This window comes from Eumetopias jubatus, unplaced genomic scaffold (genome assembly GCF_037043125.1).
Source record: "Eumetopias jubatus isolate StellerSeaLion01/CBP00866 unplaced genomic scaffold, mEumJub1_p1.0 scaffold_8, whole genome shotgun sequence".
Taxonomy (NCBI): Eukaryota; Metazoa; Chordata; class Mammalia; order Carnivora; family Otariidae; genus Eumetopias; species Eumetopias jubatus.
The window spans coordinates 31,038,536-31,061,920 of record NW_028274814.1 but is presented as its reverse complement, the minus strand read 5'-3'; the positions used below and the strand labels follow the sequence as shown (position 1 = coordinate 31,061,920).

At 38.7% G+C, this 23,385-nt stretch overlaps 1 pseudogene; it reads right to left on the bottom strand.

Moving 5' to 3' along the window:
- Positions 1 to 2,578: 2,578 nt before the first annotated feature.
- On the bottom strand, positions 2,579 to 4,149 carry LOC114217742 (paraspeckle component 1 pseudogene; annotated as a pseudogene).
- Between the last annotated feature and the right edge of the window lie 19,236 nt (positions 4,150 to 23,385).

Below are 23,385 nucleotides of genomic sequence, written 5' to 3'. Positions count from 1 at the left end.
TATACAATATTAGCATACTGATTCAACCAATTTTTTAAACACTTTGCTTATTTATTTGACTGAGTGAGAGAACACAAGCAAGGGGAACAGAGAAGGAGAGGGAGAAGCAGGCTCCCCATTGAGCAGGGATCCCCAAGTGGGGGTCCCTGAGATCATGACCTGAGCCAAATGCAGATGCTTAACTGGCTGAGCCACTCAGGCACCACATCAACCATGTTTTAAAAAAGGATAACACAACATGGTTGATTTAGATACTATCAAATTAAATATGAGTTAATAGTAGAAATTCTATCAATTTAATTCACCACTCTCATAGAATGACCTTAATAAATGGGACAGCACGTCAGAGCCACAGAGATAGCCCACATTTATCAAACAACATTTATTTGTTTATAGCTTAGTGGCCTCAGTAGCCAGAAATCATATAGACAACTTAGAAGCAATTATCCAGTCAGCTGGAAATTCGTAATTTTTTGGAAATGTTATAACTCACACTTGGCGATGGGGTAAGTGAAACCCCTGTCTATGATGCTTGACACTGTGACCATGAAAAGGGCTTGGAATCAGAGCATGGGAGTGAGAAGGAAAGCCCCAGACATCTACAGCTCTAGATCTAACATTGAACAGCCTCAATCTGGGGTAATACCCATAATTCCCTTGGGAAAGTAACCCCATAATGCTTTAAGATGATACAAGTCTTTCCTTAATGGTTAAGTATCTCCAGCTACCCTGAATAATTATGGCATTCATGGAGACAAAGTGAATTAAACTTACAAAATCAAAAATTTTGATAAATACAGAAAAATGTGTATTTTAAGTAAATTCATGTTATCATTTTAGAATATCTAACAAGATGACATTTTAATTCCAATTTAAGATGATGTGAGTGAAACATTTTTATTATGTTATGATTTTAAATCTTGTTAAGTTTATAAACGGTATTGAAATAGATAAGAGAAATTAAAAATTGCTCTCTTTATTAGTTTATTAGATTTTTAATATCTACTTCTGAGCTAGGGAATGCAAATCTATCAGGCAATGGAGATGATTAAAAATGAATTTGAATATATTACATTTACATAGTTTGAAATGTTTAAAGGTATTTAATTAATTAAGCTACAAAAATACCTTTACATTATGGTTAAAAATTTGATTTTTTTATTTCAGTAAGTCAATGGTTAAGTATTTAAGCTAATTTAACACCTAAATTGTCTTTACTTTGATCCAAAGGCTACCCTTGCAGACAATCTCTCAATCCCTGTCCCCCCAAACAACAACAACAAGCCACCTTTCACATCAGCAAGCTCATAAACAGATTCAGAAGACTAAAGTATGGTAATCTTTTATGCTTAAGAAAAATCTCTGAAAAAATTTAACACCTATACACTCTACTGGCAGGTGTTTTAAGGAGTTATAGGGATGGAAGATTGGAAGAGAATGTTTTCCTTAACTCATAGATGGCGTATTCCCAAAGTCTGAGTAAACCGCACTACTTACTGGTGAAATCTTAGAATCGTTTCTATTATAATTTGGGAACAAGACAAGTCATTAACAAGTCCATTACCAGAGCTTCTTTTTAACATTACCTGGAATTTCTAGATAACGCAATAACATCCACAAATGAAATAAGTTATAAAGATTGGAAAAGAAAAGAAAAATCTTATTATTTTACCAAGCATATTATTTTCTACTTGGAAAGCTAAAAATAAGCTACAGAATCATATTAAAACTAATAAGAGAATTGTATCCAGCATACAAAATCAATGTACATTAATCAACAGTATTTGTAAACACTAGCACAAACAACTGGAAAACATGATTTTTAAAAGATATAATCTAATAGCTCAAAAACTGTACATAAGAATACATATAACCAACTGAAAGACTTTTATGTCAAATAAAAAATATTGAGAGGTATAAAACAAGATCTAAGTGAATAAAGAGTAAATTCTGTACATGTCTGAAAAGAACAATTCTGTAAAAGTACTCTCTCCCAAAGTAGCTATAATTTCATTGTTAATCCAACCAGAATCCTAACAGGTTTTATGATAAACATGTGCAAATATACACATGAAATATGTATTAATATACCTATGAAAAATGCAGGGGAAAAGTGATTTTTAAAAAATCTAACATTTGCATAGCACTTACTAAGTGCCAGGCACTTTGCTAAGTACTTTAAATATTATAACTCCTTTGACCCTATTAAAAAAAAAAAAAAACCTAGGAGATAATGATATCATCTGCATTTGGAGGAACTGATTGTTTTTTTCTTATCCAAAATGATTTCTTTATTGAGATTAAGTAACTACATAGACTTCACAGTTCTATGGCATAACTTATATGTAGCTAAAGTCACAAACACATTTTAACATTCACAATGATGAGCATCACCATTACCATTCTAATCTACAAAGCTTATGTATGAATAAAGAAAAATACAAAAACCTCGTTTTACCAAAAAAAAAAACTTTAAAGTTTACATACATTAACAATAAAACCATTTCTTCCAGGTAACAAGTAAAAGTGTAAAGGCATACCACTGAGGTTTTTTTCCCTAAGTAGCCAGGAATGAAAGAATGTTTAATATCTACGATGCTTATTAGGGCCTTCAAAGTTGCCCCCTTGGCTTCCTCTACCAAAACCACCAGGACCACCACTAACAGGACCTACACCACTCATTGGTGCTTGAGGGGCGTCAGAACCTGTTCTACTCCCCATAGGTGATCCCATCTGAGATGATGGTCCTTGAGGAAATCTATCATTGTGCACTGCTCCATTATCTGGCATCATTGGAGTTCCCATATTTGCAGCTCCTTCTGGTCCCCTGGCAGGACCAGGGCCCATTGGTGGGCCAGGTATAGTTCCTCTGTTGTTCATATCCATACCCATCATTGGAGGAGGACCTTGGTTACCAGCGGGTGCTGGGCTAAATGCATCTCCCATGTTTATTGCTCCACGGGGACCCATATCACCCATTCTCATTTCCTGTTCTCTATTTTCCATATAGTTTGGCTTAAAGCCCTCTTGCTGTCACCTCAGTTCCTCCTGTTCTCTGTGTCGGATCATTTCTTCCTCATGGCGTCAATGCTCTTCCTCATGTCTCAGTTGTATTTGCTTCCGTTTTTGTAATTCTTGGTTTCTGAGTTCTTCCAAGCGTCTGAGTTCTTCTTGATGCCTCATGAGATCTTGCCTCATTAACATTAATTGGTGTTCATGCCTAGCTGCTTCCATTTCTGCTTCCAGTTTCTCTTTGGCTTCTTTGATGTTTCTATCAACCTGCTCACGCTGCTGCTTTTCCATTTCGTCAAGAGCCTTCCATCGAGATGCATACTCAAATTCAAAGGTCCCAGGCTGAGCAAAACGTGGCGGCTGTTCTCTTTCCTTATGATATTGTTGGGTTTTCTGCATTAGTTTCTCCGGCAAGCCATCTTCATCATCAAACTGCTCCATAGGCTCCACAATGACTGGACGAGGGGTCGTTGTTAGCAAGAATGCCCCATCACCACATCTTTCCAGAGCCTTTCGTGCAGGAGGTTTTGCCGCAAATTCTACAAAACCTTTTCCTGTAGCTCTACCATGATCATCCACAGCCACAACGGCTTTCTCTACAGGACCAAACTGGGAAAATGCTTGCTCTAGCAGCTCACTGGAAACAACCGGTGAAAGGTTCTTGACAGTTAGGGCTGCTCCATGTGTAGCAAAACGAATTTGGAGAGGTCTGCTCTTCAAAATGGTGCCATCCAGCTCTGCTTTTGCAATTTCAGCCAGTGTTCTGGATTCCAAACGGATGAAGCCAAAGCCACGGTCTCGATTGATGAAGACCTCGCTGGGGTCGCCGTAGCGCTGGAAGAGCCTCTTGAAGTCCTCCTCCGTGATGTCTGTGGGCAGGTTCCCCACGAAGAGGCGACAGCGTTGCGTGTACGTCTTTTCGCCCGGCTTGAGGAAGTTCTTGATGTCAATGGTGAATCCCATCTCTTCATCGGGGTGGTCCTGCGGGGGCACGGGGGCAGGTGGCGCCGGCTCCCCCGCCAGCGCGAGGGCCATGGTGGCCGCCGGCTCGCTCTCGCCTGCCGCGGACTCAAGAGCTCGAAGGCGGGCCGGGTTTTTCTCAATGCGTACTTGCTTCAGGTTTCCTCTTAACATCATCTTAGGGAGTTCACTTCAGATACCGGATATAGTCCTAGAGCTATACCGTATCTCTGTATATACCTAGAGAAACGGAATATAGAAGGACAAAGAGAAGACAGCTAGCTCGCCTAGCCCGCTGCCTTGCCTGGTAGGACTCACGGCCCGGGTAGCCGCACGTTCAAAATGGCGCTCTGGAGGAACTGATTGGTTAAGCAACTTGGCCAAGATCAAGCAGTCAGTGTGAGAGCAAGGGTCTGAAGTCTTCAGGACACTGCTTCTCTAACAAACAAATAGAAATACACAACTGAGGACACTGTCAAGACCACCAATGGGAGACTCCTATTACAATATATTGTTACTTAGTAAAATACTGTGGAAAAGAAACCTGGTAGAGGGATGGAAAAATAGACCAATGGAATAGAAACGCAAACCCTGAGGGGGACTTGTCAGAACATTGGGACTCCACACACAATAAAGCCTGAGATATATGAATATGTGTTAGAAGCTGAAGAGGGACCATTTACAAACTGTCCGAGCAGAGCTGGCTATTCATCCTAAATGCATGTTAGGTTAGATCCCTACCTCACTACCTAGAGACATAAAGTCCAAATAACCGGAAGGCCTCAATACATAAAAACTGTAATGATTTTGAAACAAAAGTAGGAAAACATCTTTGTTACATTTGGGGAAGGAGAATTTTCCCTCAGGTAAATCTTAGAAAGCAAACAATATGGAGGAAAACAAAAGACTGACTAAGTTTGATTTTATTAAAATTTAAACCATATCAATGAAAAATAAAATCACCAACTAAATAAAATAAAACACACATTAGAAAAAGATGTCTAGTCTATATAAAAAAGGAAAGATCATTATACAGGATATATTGGATTCCTACAAATACATAGAAAAAGAAACTATTAAAAAGTAGGAAAATAGACAAAAAGAGTCACAGAAAAGAAGTGGAATTGCTTATAAGCTTATAAAAGGTGATTGGTTTCAGTAGCCGTCAGAGAAATATAAATAAGCCAATAATAGAATACAATTAAATACCCCAACTACCGGTACAGATGAATGTCTGATAACAACAACTGGGCACAGATGGAGGAAGTAAGATTGTACATTGTTTGAGAGAGCGTAAATTGGTACAATAGCTTCAGATAGCAATTTTGCAATACCTGGTAAAGCTGAAATACATATATTCTAAACCAGCCATTCTTCAGGTTAATCCTGGACCCTAGAGAATAGACTCCTACCTGTTCACTAGTTGAGGTATACAGACTGTTTGTAGCAGGGTTTGAAAGAGAGGAAAAGTGGAAACAATTTAACTGTCACTTAGAAGGTGAATACATAACACGGTTTATTCATGCAGTGGCATTTCATATAGCCGCTACAATGAATGAACTGAACCTATATTTGCAGAGCTAAATCTCCCAATTATAAAGTACAGAGGAGAAAACAAAGTCACGAAAAGATATAAACAAGATAAAAAAAATACATATACATTTAAAAAAAAGCACTGCAGTGTGTATTATTTATGGATGCATAGCTATGTGCTAGAAACACAGATGCGGATAAAGGAAAGCGATAAGTAGAATTTCCAAGAGTGGTTAATTCTGGGGCAGATGGGGAGGAAAAGGGTCATGTAAAGTTTTAGCTGTATCTTTTCAGTTTTGTTTCTTAAGAAAGATACTAATACATAAAAATACAGAAGGATAGAGGGAAAGAGACAGTATGTGTGACTGAGTAAGTGAGAGGGACACGGAGTGAGCTTGCAGACAATTTGTTAATCTTGGTGGAGGATACAGAAGCATACTTGATAACATTTCCTGCATTTTTGGCATGTTTGCAATGCCTCCGTAATTATAAAAATTATGTGAAAGGTCTATCCCAAATACCCTACATTAACAAAATAAGTACTTTCAACAAAATGTGAGGTATATGTGGGTCTATGCGTAGAAAAAGTGCAACAGAATTTATACACTTTAGTATTAATTTTACAAAATACCCTTTAAAAGTAAGAACAGAGTTTCTAGATTATTTTCATGTAAATTTAACCGAAAATAATGATCTGATCTGATAGTGATTGCAAAGATCTTGGAGTGTTATGGTAATAGTTTTAACGCATGCAATTGTTGCTGTCATTTCCATGGTATGCCTGGAAAAGCTTTTCTTTTGAAAAATGGATAAAGAAAGAAATATGAAATCCAGATGTATATAATGCATACATAATTTAAAACAAGAACTACAGCCCGCAAAATCATATTTAGGATAACTTATTAAACATGCTACTGAATTTTATCGAAAAGTACTGAGCTTATCCGGATGGAAGATTCACTGAAACTTCTAAAGAAAGCACCTATTTTACAGATGTATGTGATGCATATGTACCTGAGACGGAGAGAATGGGGAAGAAGCCAGGGAGGGGGAGGGGAGAGAGAGAGAAAATGTGCTAGATTATGTTTTTTAAATCTCTTGTAGTGCATCATAGAGTTGGCAGTTAGCCGGAAGTCCAGATGACCTTCAGAGGCCCCAGAACAATGACTGAGCATGAGTTCCAAGAGGCTAGAGGGCTGGGGCCAAGAGCCGCTAACTGGAAGTGCCTGCAGACCTCGGTGACCAAGAGTAAGCATGGAGCACAGTGGGGCAGGAGCTCAGCACCCCATCCTCCCCACCCCCAGAGCAGTTACATCTGGGACACTTGAAGAGTGACATGTTTGTAGGTAAACAAGACAAAAACTGAAAAAGAAGCTTGTTCTCTGGGTCTTGGCCCTGGGTGGCCACGAGGAGGAAAACCCATCACCTCAAGTTGGCCCTTGGTAGTGCAAGGAGCTAGAATTCACATCACGCAGCAGGTGGAAAGGAAAATGTACTATTTATGTAAAATAGACCCTTCTCAGAACTGTGTATGGGGCAGGCACCTGGAAGAAGTGACCACAAATTCTCTCTTGAGGAAAGTGCCCTGAAGCTCCATGCAGAGATGCAAAGTGTCAGACTCCAAGTGCTGGAAATATTTTCATTTCCTGACATAAATGCATAAAGGAAATAAGCTTAGAAAGCATGAAAATATGGATGTAAAAATTTCAGCCAAGTTTCAGAGGCCACGAAAACGATGCAACAGACTTGAAAAAGAACCTACAGAAATTTTATAAATTAAAAAAAATCATTGATATTAAAAGCAGAATATAGTAATTGACTTTAAAACCCAGTATGTGTGGAAATCTAAACAAATTTAGTGTGCTGGTAAGTGTATCAGGGGCGGGGGGTAGAATTCTCTGCATGTACATCAGAAAATGGGGAAAAGAACAATTATAAAAAAAAAGAAAGAAAGAAATGGGCAGGAACATGGATTATAGACTGAGAACACCCAGCATTTATCAAACGGGACCTTGGGACCTTGGAAAGAGAAGCAAGATCGTATGGAAAGGCAAGATGCAGAGGCAGCAGTGAAACTTCTTTTGGAAATGCAAATCCAGTGAGCCCACTGAACTCCCCATCTGCAAATTTCCTAGGCAAGCCATACAGCAGCAAAGGCAGTGAGGTATTTTATGTTGCAGAATAATGTAAAAAACAGGCTTCCCACAGAGGAATAGCAATTAAACGAACAGAAACAGCTAACACCCGATTTCAGTGGAATAGTCTCTTCAAAATGCTGAGAAAAAAAAAATTACTGTCAACCTGGAGTTTCATATTCAGTGAACTCAAGAATGAGGACAAAATAAATATATTTTCTTTCAGAGAAAAACTGAGAGTTTATCACCAACAAACTCGCATTGAGAGATAACGTTTAAAGAATGTCCTTCAGAAAAAAAAGCAAAATGATTCCAGTTGGACAACGTGGAATCGGGAGGTGTGGAGGGAAGGAAGTTAAGAATGTGTGTATGAAGCAATAAAGTAATGTCTAATGTGTGACACCAGAATAAGACCTAACTATCCAAAAACACAATATGGGAATTGCAAAAACTGAACATAGTTAAAGTATGTAAGGTTCTTGACTTATCTGAGAGTGTGGTATGAACAGTGCTTAAATCTCGATTTCATTAAGTAAAATGTGCATGTTAAAATTTCCGGGGTGACCTTAAACAAATAGACATTGAATTTATAACTTTTTAAAGGATAGAATAAAAATGGGGACACACCAATTCCTCAATTAATGCAAACAATGCTGCATGAAGAAAAGTAAAGCACAGAAGAAGCAGAAATGAGATGTTGGAAATGAATCTAAATATACAGTAAACACCATAAACGGGAAAGAACTGAATCATCTGGTTAAAAACAAAGACTGTCAGGCTCGATTAAAAATATCTAGCCATATGCTCTTTACAAAAGACACACCTAAAATAAATTTGAAAAGTTTGCATCATACAAAGCATAAAAAACAACCCAGTTTAAGAATTAATAAAAATATAAGCAAACACACAAATTTTAAAAATCCTTAATCCAATATTTAATATTTAAAATCCTTCTGACAAAAATGCTATATCAAAAGTATTGATAATCCTGTATCATTAAAGAAATTAACTCAGTAATTCACAATATTTCCACTAAGAAAATAACCAATCTCTGTGAGTTTTGTAAAATCTACCAAACATACAGAAAACAAAACTCCTCTTACAGAAATATTTCCAGAAAATATAAAAAGTGGAAATAGTCTTGTTTATGAGACAAATGATGCCTTACCATCACAACCAGAGTAACGCAATGGAAGTACAGAAAACTGGCCTCCAATCTCACAAATGCATCAAAAAGAATGTACTATCGTCCCAGCAAGTTTTTCAGCATAAGGAAAATAATTAAGGTAATTTACCATGTCAACAAATGGACAGAAATAAGCTAAACGATCATCTATTAATGCAGAAAAAGTAGGTGATAATACTGAACAATTGCTCATGATAAAAATGTGAGTGAACTGAGAATAGAAGACAGCTTCTTTAATCCAATAAACATTGTATACAAAAAAACCCAAAATGGTAACAATTTTCATGTTTCATGGTGAAATGCAATTATTCCCTTTGCATTCAGGTAGTCTGTGCACAAGACAAGGCTGTGTCTGCTTTTCTCTTCACCTTTGTCCTGGATATCTTAACCATTAGAGTATGATTAGAAAAAAAAATCAAAAAAGAATTTAAAAAGAAGACGCACATATGCCATTATTTAGGAATGACGTGATCGCCTTAGCCCAAAACATAAATATGTAATTAGAATTAATAAGACGAACTAGTGGTGCTTTAAGATGTGGGAATAAACAATGGAAGGTGTTGGCAACAAACAAAACATGATGAAATGTTTAAGGATACATTTTTCAAGGAAGATCTACATATAGAAGATATCTAAAAGTGAATTATTTTAAAAGACATATGAAATAATTATGGAGAAAATTATGAAATTGTTTGTAATACCAAAAAAAATCCTTGAAAATGTCTAATACAAGTTCTGTCATGATTTTACATAATTTGAATCCCGTAAAAATTTCCGTGATCTCCAAATTGTTCTATAGAGTCGATGTAATTTCACCAAAATCTTAGATAATTGCTTCACGAATGGCACAGTCTGTCAATTTATATGAAAAAACGAAGGGCCAAAAATATTACCCAGTTTGTTTCTGAAGAACTTTGCGCAGGTGGGGGTCGGCGCTCTCCCTTCACCAAGTATCAAGAATTGATAGAAAGCTGTCATGATTAAGATTCTTGAATAGAAAAACACACCATGAAAAGAAGAGAGAGCCCAGAAATAGACCAGGGGGTCATAGAGAGAGAGCTGGGCCAGGTGGCTTTGCAGATCTCTGGGAAAAACCCAAGCTATTCGATAGCATGCTAATAACTGCTTATCTGAATTGGAAAAATATTAGATCTCTATTTTACACCATGCCCCCCCAAACCAATTTTAATGTATTAAAAGACATGACCATAAAGAACAGATTTTTACATCTTTAGAAAAAACATGGGGAAAAAAAAGAAATAACCTAACAGAAAGCATGTAAAAAACTGAAAGGAATTTTACCGGAAAAAATACATATATACAAAACCGATGGACATCTTGCAAAGATGCTCAGGCTCATTAATCATCAGTGAAATGCAGATACAGTCCCAGTGAAATGTAATATTACAACCACCAGCTTGGGAATTTAAAAAAAAAAAATCTGACAATATCAAATCTTGTTCACTGGTAGGAGTATAAGTTGGCACAGCTACTTTAGGAAACAATTTTGGATTTCCTGTTGAATCCAGAGATGTGCTTAGAGAAATGAGCTTTATGGTTCTGTTATATATCATAAGAATAACTTGCACATATGTGCTAAAAGGCATTCAAGCTTTGTGTAACAAAAAAGAATTGAAAACACATAAACATCCACTGATAGGAAAAATAAACAAATTGTGTTATAATTCTGTAATGGACCATTATATATGAATGAACTAAGTACATACTTCAGTGAGAATGACTTCCCCAAATGCAATGTGGAATTTTAAAAAAGCAAGTTACAAAAGGAAAAATACTGCATGATTTCATTTTTTTAAATTTCAAATATATGCAAAGCTAAGTTATATGTCATGTGGGGATACACCAGAAGTAAACCTTTAATGCAAAACAAAATAATAATACACACAAACTTCAGGACCCATTTGCTACCTCTCAAAAGGATGTTTAGCTCTGTCACTGGGGCTTCAATCACCTTGGAAAGGTTGTTTCTAAAGCTTGGTGGTGGATCCACGGACATCCGTCCTAATGTTCTCCTTTAAACCATGTCTCCATTATGTATACTTTCCATTATGATATATTTGAAATGTATGACATATTTCAGAATTAATAAAGTATAATAAATAAATATGTCTGGAAAGCTCTCGGTCTAAAAATATCACAAGCCATCATTTGAGAATGTTTTCAGTGTTTGGGCCTTTAAAAATATGTATTAAGCATATTTTGAAACGTGGGCTAATTGAAAGAAGTGTCTTGGTGCTACCATCCAATGTGGAATTGAAAGGCGAATTGAACAGTATAATATAGAGTATATTATGTATTGAAAATCATACAATGAAGCGTACAGTACATATCAATTAGATATGTCTTCTGTATCCCAAAAAGCAACGCTATTAAAAAACACAGCCGACATCTCCTAACTCTTGCTGGTCGGGTAGGCAATCAAGTCTAGATCTCATTACTGGATAAACTTCCTGTAACTTGGAGCTGCGTAGACAGAATGCTTCCTATAGGGGTGGTGTGTTTTAACACTAGCATTGTACGAAATCGGGCCAGAGCAAGTCTGTCAAAGATCTCCTCTGCTCCCACCAGTCAGAGTGAGAAGTGGGCCAGACACCCAGTATGACCTGGTGCTGGTCGATGCTTCCACCCCAGCAATGGCCTGTGAGGCAGGTCCACGGGAAGTTGATAGGGAATTTAAAATTCAGCATCGTCCCCTCCACAGGACGGGTCGGAGTCTCCTGAAGCTGTGTATCTGGTGCGGCGTCATCCTTCTAATATCCTTTGAGGATGAGAACTCAGAGCATTTCTTTCTCTTTTTTTTAAGATTTTATTTATTTATTTGTTTATTTATTTGATGGGGGGGCGGGCAGCAGAGCGAAAGGGACAAGCAGACTCCGTTGTGGAGCTCCACAAGACCCCGAGGTCATGAACCGAGCCAAAACCAAGCGTCGGATGCCTCACCACCTGAGCCACCCGGGCGTCCCTCAGGTCATTTCTACAAGGCAGAGATGAAACCAGGTAACAGCAGGACGCTGAAAATGGCAGGGTGTCGCAAACCTACACAACAGTGCACGCCAAGCCCGGCAAACCTTGGAAATTCCTGTTTGGCCAACAACAAATAGCTCTGCTCATTCCGACCTTTTGTTAACCTACCCGTTTAATTTTTTAAAGACATCTGTAAGGAATATTTGACTGCGAGGAAGGTTTGTGATCAGTGGATTAAAAAACACCATTTCATGCACTGTTATTTAACTCTAGCAAGGATATTTCTATATAACTTGTGCTAATTTTATTTTTTTAATGTTTTATTTATTCATGAGAGTCAGAGAGAGAGAGAAAGAGAGAGAGGCAGAGGCAGAGGGAGAAGCAGGTTCCCCACCTAGCAGGAAGCCCGATGCAGGACTCGATCCCAGGACCCTGGAATCACGACCTGAGCCGAAGGCAGACGCTCAACCATCTGAGCCAGCCAGGCGCTCCAACTTGTGCTAATTTTAAAATAAACCTTAGTTTTAGGGCAGTTTTAGGTTCACAGCAAAATTGAAGGAAAGGTACAGGGACTTCCCAGATGGCCCTCCCTCTCCCCACACCCAGCCTCTATCAACATCCCCCAGCAGTGACACATTTGTTACTATCTGTGAATCTGCGCTGAAATACCACTACCACTCAAAATCCATAATTTACATTAAGGTCCAGTCTTGGTGTTATGCATTCCATGGGTTTCCACAAGTGTATGATGACACACACCCACCATTGTAGTATCACACAGGATAACTTCATTGCCCTAAAATCCTCTGTCCTCTGAGTACTCATCCCTCTACTCCTCTCTCCCACACCTGGCAACCCCTGATCTCTTTACTGTCTCCATAGTTTTGTCTTTTCCAGAATGTCATACCGCTGGATCATACATTTATGTATAGCCTTTTCAGACCAGCTTCTTCCTCCTGGTGATATGCATTTAAGTTTCCTCCATGTCTCTTTGTGGCTTAGGAGCGCATTTCTTTTTAGTGCTGAATAATATTCCATTGTCTGGATGGACCACAGTCTTTTTGTGGTTTTGTTTGTTTGTTTTTAATCCATTCACCCAGTGAAGGACATGCCTCCAAGTTTTGGTAATTACGAATAAAGTTGCTGGAAATTTCCATGCGCAGGTTTTCTTTGGCCACAGGCTTTCGGCTCTTTGAGTAAATACCAGGAGCGTGGTTGCTGGGTCAGATGGCAAGAGTTTCTTATAGTTTTATAAGAAACCATCAAACTGTCTTCCAAAGTGGCTGCACCATTTTGCATTCCCACCAGTAGTGAGTGAGGGTCCCTGAGGCTCCACATCCTCACCAGCGTTTGGTGCTGTCAGGGACCTGGGTTTTGGCCATTCTAATCGTTGTGTAGTGGTATCTCATTCTTGTTTTAGTTTGTAATTTCCTAATGACATGTGATGCTGAGCATCTTTTCATGAGTTTGTTTCCCATCTATCTTCTTTGGAAGGTTAGTAACTTATTCTATTCTTTTAAACCCCCTATATGATGCTCCTCTCTACCAACAATAATTCTTTACCATGTCACTGGAAATAGATATAAACTTATCCTAAAAACACGTTGCTGGTCTCGCACTCTGAGAAAGCATGTATTAAAATCACAAAGTTAGTTACAACATTTAAAACATTTGTAGCATTTACATGTTTAATTTAAAACATTTACAGCTCACACTCAGACACTGAAGATGTAGTATGAGAGGAAACATCTTCGAACTGTGACCAGTTCTTTATTTGACCTTGTCATACTCCTGGCAACAGCTGTGAAATGCAGATTACAATCCAACACCAAGATGACCACTGAGAAGAAAGTGGTTACGTGCTGTAGTAAGACCAAATCTGACTGAAAGACTACATTCTGTTTTAAAAAAATATATACACCGCCCTTCATCCAAACATTGTAACCTATTACTGTGATCGAATTCAAACAGCATTTTAGAAACAATTCAACTTAAAAATATGAGGAAATAAAGACTTCATTGGAAAAAGCAACAGAGCCAAAATTATCACAATATTTTAAAGACGGGGGAGTTTTATACCAACGGCTGCATATAGAACATGGACTGAGATGTTAAAATAAGTCACAAGTGGTTCTGTGCATAGTTTTGAGACAGAGATGTAATAATGCTTACACGTCCCTGTGGAAACCAGCTGGTATTGGAATTTTCATCAAGGGAAGACTGGACCGGTCCCATGCCGGGCAGCTTAGCCCAGGAGACCATCTCCAACAACTACAGTTCGGCCAAGGTGACACTCCATTTTATGTACAGAGCGAGGTGGACCAGAGAGACTCTACAGAGGCCGGTACTGTCTGCTCCGATGGAATTCGTGGTTGGGAGACCCAGACATTTTCAAAAGAGGATATAAAGAAAGAGAAACTTTAGTTTTGTGTGACTATGAATGTCTATGTTGATCCAGACGAGCCTCTCTGAGAACCTCTGGGATGTTGCCGGAGAGCTGCCTCTACCACAGACGCTGCTCAGTTCGGTGTGGGTCACACATAACAGATAGCTGTATGCTCACGTTCTCTTGTCTCATGGTTTGGCCAAAGATAGAAGCCCATCCACCTGGTGTCCTGCCTGAGCTGCCTGGGTGCCAAACAATCCAGTTAGTCTTCTGGCTAAGTGGTTTTCTCTGCGCATGCCGACTCCTCTCTGCACTAAAGGCTGAGGGAGACAAAAGTCAGTATCTGGAAAGGTTTCAGTAAAGATGGTTCTTAGATAAAAATTACTTTCTGTGTCTCTCTTGGTGAGCAGATAATTGAGATATCAAACCAAAATATCAAATATTTACAAAACAGAAGTATAATGACCCAGATTGCTAATATGGATTAAAGATTTCCAAACAGAAGGGTAATGGCTATTCAGCAACCAATGGATCAACGGTATTTTCGGGACATAAATCTGACAATGACGTGTATGACGGGTCCAAGGGGAGGAACAGGCAACAGGTGAAGGCGACTATATCCCACCCCCCAACCCCCTCGCCCAGGAGAAGGTTGTGACAAACCCAATCTTGCTGGAGATGGTGGGAAGAAAGGGTAGATGCGAGAACACTGTAAGAAACAAATCAGCACACTTGGAACTTGTCAGATGTTCCTTCTTGGGAAGAGGGGAGAAAGGGTTTTGCAGGACCCCAAACTTCTATCTTGCTGACCAAGTGTGGTGGTGCACCCATCTCTGCCTTTTTCTCGGGCTGCATCTCCACCCAACAGAATCATGTGGCCCCCTCTATAAACTGGTTTGTCAATCCTTAAATTGTGTGATGAATACATGAAAAGAACAACTAGCCTCCATAAATTGGTTCCATCCGTCAAACTATCATTATTACAATCCTTAGGTATTTATTTTTCTTCTGATAAAAAGTACCGTAGAATATAAAAGTAGGTGTCCGGTAAAACACTTTAGTTTTTACGAGATAGAAAACTCTGATCACCTGTAATACTCCTGCCCTCTAAAGCATGGTGTCCAGCCAACCACCAACCCTCTCTTTATCTGTTTCAATCTAAATATTTCTTGACTCCAATGTCCTTTATTTTTTCTGCCTTTGTCTTAAGGTTGGCCATCTCTTTTTCTAGAATTCTGTACTTTCTCCGAGGATATGCAATCTAATATGAAATCTTCAAGTTCTTAGGGCTACTCCTTACTTCAAGAAAGGTGGGTAAGTTGTCCTATCCTTTTCAGATATAATGCTGACTTATCTGGCACCTGTTTGCCCTCTGACTGGGGAAGAGGCTCCTGATTCCTTCTACATACTCAGCCCTCATCTTGTTTTCCGTTTGAAACTGTCTGGTTTCCTGAGTGAGAGTCCCTGTCCTAGAAATTTGTTTAGTATTCCAGGATCAATAGGACTCTGCCTCTGCATCAATTTTGTCTGTTCTCCCTTTCAGAAAGAAGAGCCTTACAGATTGTCACCAGCCACAATGGAGATCAGGGGAAGGCATCTCTGATTCAAAGTCCCCTTCTCCTGTCTCCACAATTACACTGCAGTTTGTCTGGACCACCGAGTGTCTTTTAGCACTTTCTTCAGACAAAATATTCCTCATGGAATGATGTCCTCAACTTTCTGCTGGCCCATCCCTACAAGCCCCGCACCCCGTCAGGGATGAGTGGGCTTCCTGCAGCTGGTCTAGGACGTGCTCCTTGGCGGATGGCAGTGAGGCCCTGCGGTGTTCCAGTGCACTAGCCGAAATGGGAGTAACTCTAGGGAAAACACATTTGGGGAGAAGATGGCATTCGGTAGTGGGCTTTCTGAGCTTGATCTATTATGAATATTCATCCTAACAGCTATGAAAATATACTCTCAGCCAAGTGTCCCAGAGCCCACAAAACTTGTTACACTATAGCACCATGTGCCCGGGAGAAACTGATCTCATTCTGCTTGTTTTTCTTGTTCCAGTTTTCTTGGAAGTTGCATATGTGGGAACACATAAAATATGTTTTCCACACCTTAAAATATTATGTTAAGTTTCATCTTGGTTACCCTGTAAACAAAATATCTGGGTGACTGACCAAAATGTTTCTTTTCATTCGCACAAAAATAATGTATTTAATCGATCCGGTTGATACCAAACAGTTGCATTCCTAAAAAATCATTTATAGAATCTCCAGGATGCCAAAAGTTTGATTGCATTTTCCACTTTCAAAAACTATAGTTTATTTTCTTTTTCCTGCAGTTTGTCTTTATTGGTGAGAGCATGATGGAAGTCAGAGGAGAGGGGTCATCTGCAAGAGAAGTGGGGAAGAGCCTGGGTTGAATGAACTCAGAAGTGTTTTCGTGAGGCACAGAGACAATGTGCAATTTAACCAGACGTGAGAGGTGATTAACATCACAATCTTCTGGAATAAACCAGAGTGGTGTTTTCTGTAATATCCCCAATCAGCGAAAATGTAGATTTGGCCTCATCTCTGAATCAAGTGAGTATCAAAAGGAAAGCAGGCAACTGTAACTAATTCTAAGCTTCCCAGGGATGGAAACAGCCAGTTCATTCACGAAATACACATGCTGAGCTAGAGGGGCCCAGACCGCCGATGGCTTCAAAGGCACCTTTTACTAAGAAGAGAACCCTAGCATGAGCTAATAAACTTCAGGATTTATCACTCATATACTCTCCTACTTAGATTATATAATTGAATCAGACAGTTTTGAAGTGTGCAAGTCAATAAAAATGTGTGTTTATATGGACACCTTTCCCCACGAGAAAAATCTGAAGTATGTCCTTGTAGATTAGAGCTAATTTCTGTATATCCCCTTTGTATCCTCTTTAATATGTAGGAGCTATTTAGCATAGAGAAAATGTGTACTATGTGTACAAAAACAGAACCACAAAGAGAAAAAAGAGGAGAAATCCCTAAGCTAGAAAAAAGTAAAGAGAAAAAGGAGAAAACAATAGCAGCACAATGTTGCATGCATAATAACAATGATATAAGTAGAGTTCTTAATATAGTGTGTTAGTAATTAGATTTTAGTTTCTGGCAGGTTCTAAATGAAGATCTTTTAAGTTATTTTTTATTACTTTCATGGCGGAATACAATATACATGGTCACAGAAAACTACAGTTAAAAACACAACAAAAAATTTAAAAAGATTAAAATGTGTTCTGTAGCAAATTTATATTTGTGTAACCTTACGTATCATCATATGAATCACCATGTTCTAACGCAAAGGACAATACCTTTAAAATGTCATTCTTTTGAAAACTCTTCTTTTGTATGTTAGGGCCAACCAAATCATGGCAAAATTTTAATAAAATTTACCCTTTTTTTTATAGGATATACATGTTATTTTTTTTAATTTTTTATTGTTATGTTAATCACCATACATTCCATCATTAGTTCTTCGTGTGGTGTTCCATGATTCATTCTTCGTGCATAACACCCAGTGCTCCAAGCAGAATGTGCCCTCTTTAATACCCATCACCAGGCTAACCCATCCCCCCACCCGCCTCCCCTCTAGAACCCTCAGTATGTTTTTCAGAGTCCATCGTCTCTCATGGTTCGTCTCCCCCTCCGACTTACTCCCCTTCATTCTTCCCGTCCTGCTATCTTCTTTTTCTTTTTTTTTAACATATGTTGCATTATTTGTTTCAGAAGTACAGATCTGTGATTCAACAGTCTTGTACAATTCACAGTGCTCACCACAGCACATACACTGCCCAAAGTCTATCACCCAGCCACCCCATCCCTCCCACCCCCCATCACCCCAGCAACATTGTTTGTTTCCTGAGATTAAAAATTCCTCATATCAGTGAGGTCATATGATACATGTCTTTCTCTGATTGACTTATTTCATTCAGCATAACACCCTCCAGTTCCATCCACGTCGTTGCAAATGGCAAGATCTCATTCCTTTTGATGGCTGCATGATATTCCATTGTGTATATATACCACTTCTTCTTTATCCATTCATCTGTCGATGGACATCTTGGCTCTTTCCACAGTTTGGCTATTGTGGACATTGCTGCTATAAACATTGGGGTGCACGTACCCCTTCAGATCCCTACATTTGTATCTTTGGGGTAAATACCCAGTAGTGCAATTGCTGGATTGTATGGTAGCTCTATTTTCAACTGTTTGAGGAACCTCCATACTGATTTCCAGAGTGGTTGCACCACCTTGCATTCCCGCCAACAGTGTAGGAGGGTTCCCCTTTCTCCGCATCCCCGCCAACATCTGTCGTTTCCTGACTTGTTCATTTTAGCCATTCTGACGGGTGTGAGGTGGTATCTCATTGAGGTTTCGATTTGGATTTCCCTGATGCCGAGCGATGTTGAGCACTTTTTCATGTGTCTGTTGGCCGTTTGGATGTCTTCTTTGGAAAAATGTTTGTTCATGTCATCTGCCCATTTCTTGATTGGATTATTTGTTCTTCGGGTGTTGAGTTTGATAAGTTCTTTATAGATTTTGGATACTAGCCCTTTATCTGATACGTCATTTGCAAATATTTTCTCCCATTCTGTCGGTTGTCTTTTGGTTTTGTGGACTGTTTCTTTTGTTGTGCAAAAGCTTTTTATCTTGATGAAATCCCAAGAGTTCGTTTTTGCCCTTGCTTTCCTTGCCTTTGGTGATGTTTCTAGGAAGAAGTTACTGTGGCTGAGGTCAAAGAGATTGCTACCTGTGTTCTCCTTTAGGATTTTGATGGACTCCTGTCTCACATTCAGGTCTTTCAACAATTCGGAGTCTATTTTTGTGTGTGGTGTAAGGAAATGGTCCAGTTTCATTCCTCTGCATGTGGCTGTCCAATTTTCCCAACACCATTTGTGGAAGAGACTATCTTTTTTCCACTGGACATTCTTTCCTGCTTTGTCAAAGACGAGTTGAGCATAGAATTGAGCATCCATTTCTGGGCTCTCGATTCTGTTCCATTGATCGATGTGTCTGTTTTTGTGCCAGTACCATACTCTCTTGATGATGACAGCTTTGTAATAGAGCTGGAGGTCCGGAATTGTGATGCCGCCAGCTTTGCTTCTCTTTGTCAACATTCCTCTGGCTATTCGGGGTCTCTTCTGGTTCCATACAAATTTTAGGATTATTTGTTCCATTTCTTTGAAAAAAGTGGATGGTATTTTCATGGGGATTGCATTGAATGTGTAGATTGCTCTAGGTAGCATTGACATCTTCACAATGTTTGTTCTTCCAATCCATGAGCATGGAACGTTTTTCCATTTCTTTGTGTCTTCTTCAATTCCTTTCCTGAGTATTTTATAGTTTCTGAGTACAGATCCCTTGCCTCTTTGGTTAAATTTATTCCTAGGTATCTTATGGTTGTGGGTGCAATTGTAAATGGAATCGACTTCTTGATTTGTCTCTCTTCTGTCTTGTTGTTGGTGTATAGGAATGCCACAGATTTTTGTGCATTGATTTTATATCATGCTACTTTACTGAATTCCTATATGAGTTCTAGCAGTTTTGGGGTGGAGTCTTTTGGGTTTTCCACATACAGTATCATATCATCTGCAAAGAGTGAGAGTTGGACTTCCTCTTTGCCGATTTGGATGCCTTTGATTTCCTTTTGTTGTCTGATTGCTGTGGCTAGGACTTCTAATACTATGTTGAATAGCAGTGGTGATAGTGGACATCCCTGCCACGTTCCTGACCTTAGGGGAAAAGCTGAGAGTTCCCATTGAGAATGATAATCGCTGTAGATTTTTCATAGATGGCTTTTATGATATTGAGGTATGTACCCTCTATCCCTATACTCTGAGGAGTTTTGATCAGGAAAGGATGCTGTACTTTGTCAAATGCTTTTTCTGCATCTATTGAAAGGATCATATGATTCTTGTTCTTTCTTTTGTTAATGTATTGTATCACGTTGATTGATTTGCGGATGTTGAACCATCCTTGCAGCCCAGGGATAAATCCCACTTGGTCATGGTGAATAATCCATTTAATGTACTGTTGGATCCTATTGGCTAGTATTTTGGTGAGAACTTTTGCATCCATGTTCATCAAGGATATTGGTCTGTAATTCTCCTTTTTGATGGGATCTTTGTCTGGTTTTGGGATCAAGGTAATGGTGGACTCATAAAATGAGTTTGGAAATTTTCCTTCCATTTCTATTTTTTGGAACAGTTTCAGGAGCATAGGTATTAATTCTTCTTGAAATGTCTGATAGAATTCCCCTGGGAAGCCATCTGGCCCTGGGCTTTTGTTTGTTGGGAGATTTTTAATTACTTCTTCAATTTCCTTAGTGGTTATAGGTCTGTTCAGGTTTTCTATTTCTTCCTGGTTCAGTTTTGGTAGTTGATACATCTCTGGAATGCATCCATTTCTTCCAGGTTATCTAATTTGCTGACATAGAGTTGCTCATAATATGTTCTTATAATTGTTTGTATTTTCTTGGTGTTGGTTGTGATCTCTCTTCTTTCATTCATGACTTTGTTGATTTGGGTCATTTCTCTTTTCTTTTTGATAAGTCTCGCCAGGGGTTTATCAATCTTGTTAATTCTTTCAAAGAACCAGCTCCTAGTTTCGTGGATGTGTTCTACTGTTCTTTTGGTTTTGATTTCATTGATTTCTACTCTGATCTTTATGATTTCTCTTCTCCTGCTGGGTTTAGGCTTTATTTGCTGTTCTTTCTCCAGCTCCTTTAGGTGTAGGGTTAGGTTGTGTATTTGAGACCTTTCTTGTTTCTTGAGAAAGGCTTGTATTGCTATATACTTTCCTCTTAGGTCTGTCTTTGCTGTATTCCAAAGATTTTGAACAGTTGTGTTTTCATTTTCATTGGTTTCCATGATTTTTTTAAATTCTTCTTTAATTTCCTGGTTGACCCATTCATTCTTTAGTAGGACGCTCTTTAGCCTCCATGTATTTGAGTTCTTTCCGACTTTCCTCTTGTGATTGAGTTCTAGTTTCAAAGCATTGTGGTCTGAAAATATGCAGGGAATAATCCCAATCTTTTGGTACCGGTGGAGACCTGATTTGTGACCTAGGATGTGATCAATTCTGAGAATGTTCCATGGGCACTAGAGAAGAATGTGTATTCCGTTGCTTTCGGATGGAATGTTCTGAATATGTCTGTGAAGTCCATTTGGTCCAGTGTGTCATTTAAAGTCCTTATTTCCTTGTTGATCCTTGCTTAGATGATCTGTCCATTTCAGTCAGGGGGTGTTAAGGTCCCCCACTATTATTTTATTGTTGTCAATGTGGTTTTTTGCTTTTGTTATTAATTGCCTTATATAATTGGCTGTTCCCATGTTCGGGGCATAGATATTTACACTTGTTAGATCTTCTTGTTGGATAGACCCTTTAAGTAGGATAGAGTGTCCTTCTTCATCTCTTATTATAGTCTTTGATTTAAAATCTAATTTGTCTGATATAAGGATTGCCACCCCAGCTTTCTTTTGGTGTCCATTAGCATGGTAAATGGTTTTCCAGCCCCTCACTTTCAATCTGGGGGTGTCTTTGGGTCTAAAATGAGTCTCTTGCAGACAGCGTATTGATGGGTCTTGTTTTTTAATCCAATCTGATAGCCTGTGTCTTTTGATTGGGGCATTGAGCCCATTTACATTCAGGGTAACTATTGAAAGGTATGAATTTAGTGCCATTGTATTGCCTGTAAGGTGACTGTTACTGTAAATTGTCTCTCTTCCTTTCTGGTCTATGCTGATTTTAGGCTCTCTCTTTGCTTAGAGGTCCCCTTTCAATATTTCTTGGAGGGCTGGTTTCGTGTTTTCAAATTCCTTTAGTTTTTGTTTGTCCTGGAAGCTTTTTATCTCTCCTTCTATTTTCAATGACAGCCCAGCTGGATATAGTATTTTTGGCTGCATATTGTTCTCGTTTAGTGCTCTGAAGATATCATGCCAGTCCTTCCGGCCTGCCAGGTCTCTGTGGATAGGTCTGTTACCAGTCTAATATTTCTACCATTGTAGGTTACAGATCTCTTCTCCCGAGCTGCTTTCAGGATTTTCTCTTTGTCCCTGAGACTCGTAAGTTTTATTATTAGATGTCGGGGTGTTGACCTATTTTTATTGATTTTGAGAGGGGTTCTCTGTGCCTCCTGGATTTTGATGCCTGTTTCCTTCCTCACATTAGGGAAGTTCTCTGCTCTAATTTGCTCCAATATACCTTCTGCCCCTCTCTCCCTTTCTTCTTCTTCTGGGATCCCAATTATTCTAATGTTGTTTCATCTTATCGTATCACTTCTCTCTCGAATTCTGCCCTCCTGATCCTGTAGTTTTTTATCGTTCTTTTTCTCAGCCTCTTTATTTTCCATCATTTGGTCTTCTATATCGCTGATTCTCTCTTCTGCCTCATTTATCCTAGCATTTAGTGCCCCCATTTTTGATTGCACCTCATCAATAGCCTTTTTGATTTCGACTTGGTTAGATTTTAGTTCTTTTATTTCTCCAGAAAGAGTTTCTCTAATAACTTCCACGCTTTTTTCAAGCCCAGCTAGTATCTTTAATGAACTCTAGGTCTGACATTGTACTAATGTCCGTATTGAGTAGGTCCCGGGCTGACGGTACTATCTCTTGTTCTTTTTGCTGAGGCGGTTTTTTTTGTCTTGTCATTTTGTCCAGAGGAGAATAGACGAATGAGAGAACAAAATGCTACCAGGTTAACAACATCCCCAGCAAATATACTCTAAACAAATCAGAGAAGAGCTGAAACCAGGGGAAAAGAAAGGGAAAGAAACAAAAAAGAAAGAGAAAAGAAAGAAAAAAAAAGAAAAAGATAAAAACAAAAACAGAACAATCCAATAAAACAGAATATGATCAAATATGATCAGGCTAGTGCATAAATCAGTGCCACACACTAGATTTTGGACGTATTTTGGTCTGTTAGAAAAAAGTGCCTCCTAAAATTTTAAAGGAAGAAAGACTTATATATGCACAAAATAAAGGTTGATACAATGAAGGGATGGTAGATGACTGTAAAGATGAAAATTATAAAAGATTTTATAAAAGAGATTGATAAGATAAGAAATTGTTTCAAAAAAAAAGAAGATTAAAAAAAGAAAAAGAAAAAGAAACACAAAAGAAAAAAAAGGTAGAGAATGTGATCAGGCAGAAGAATAGAACAAAGTCATACACT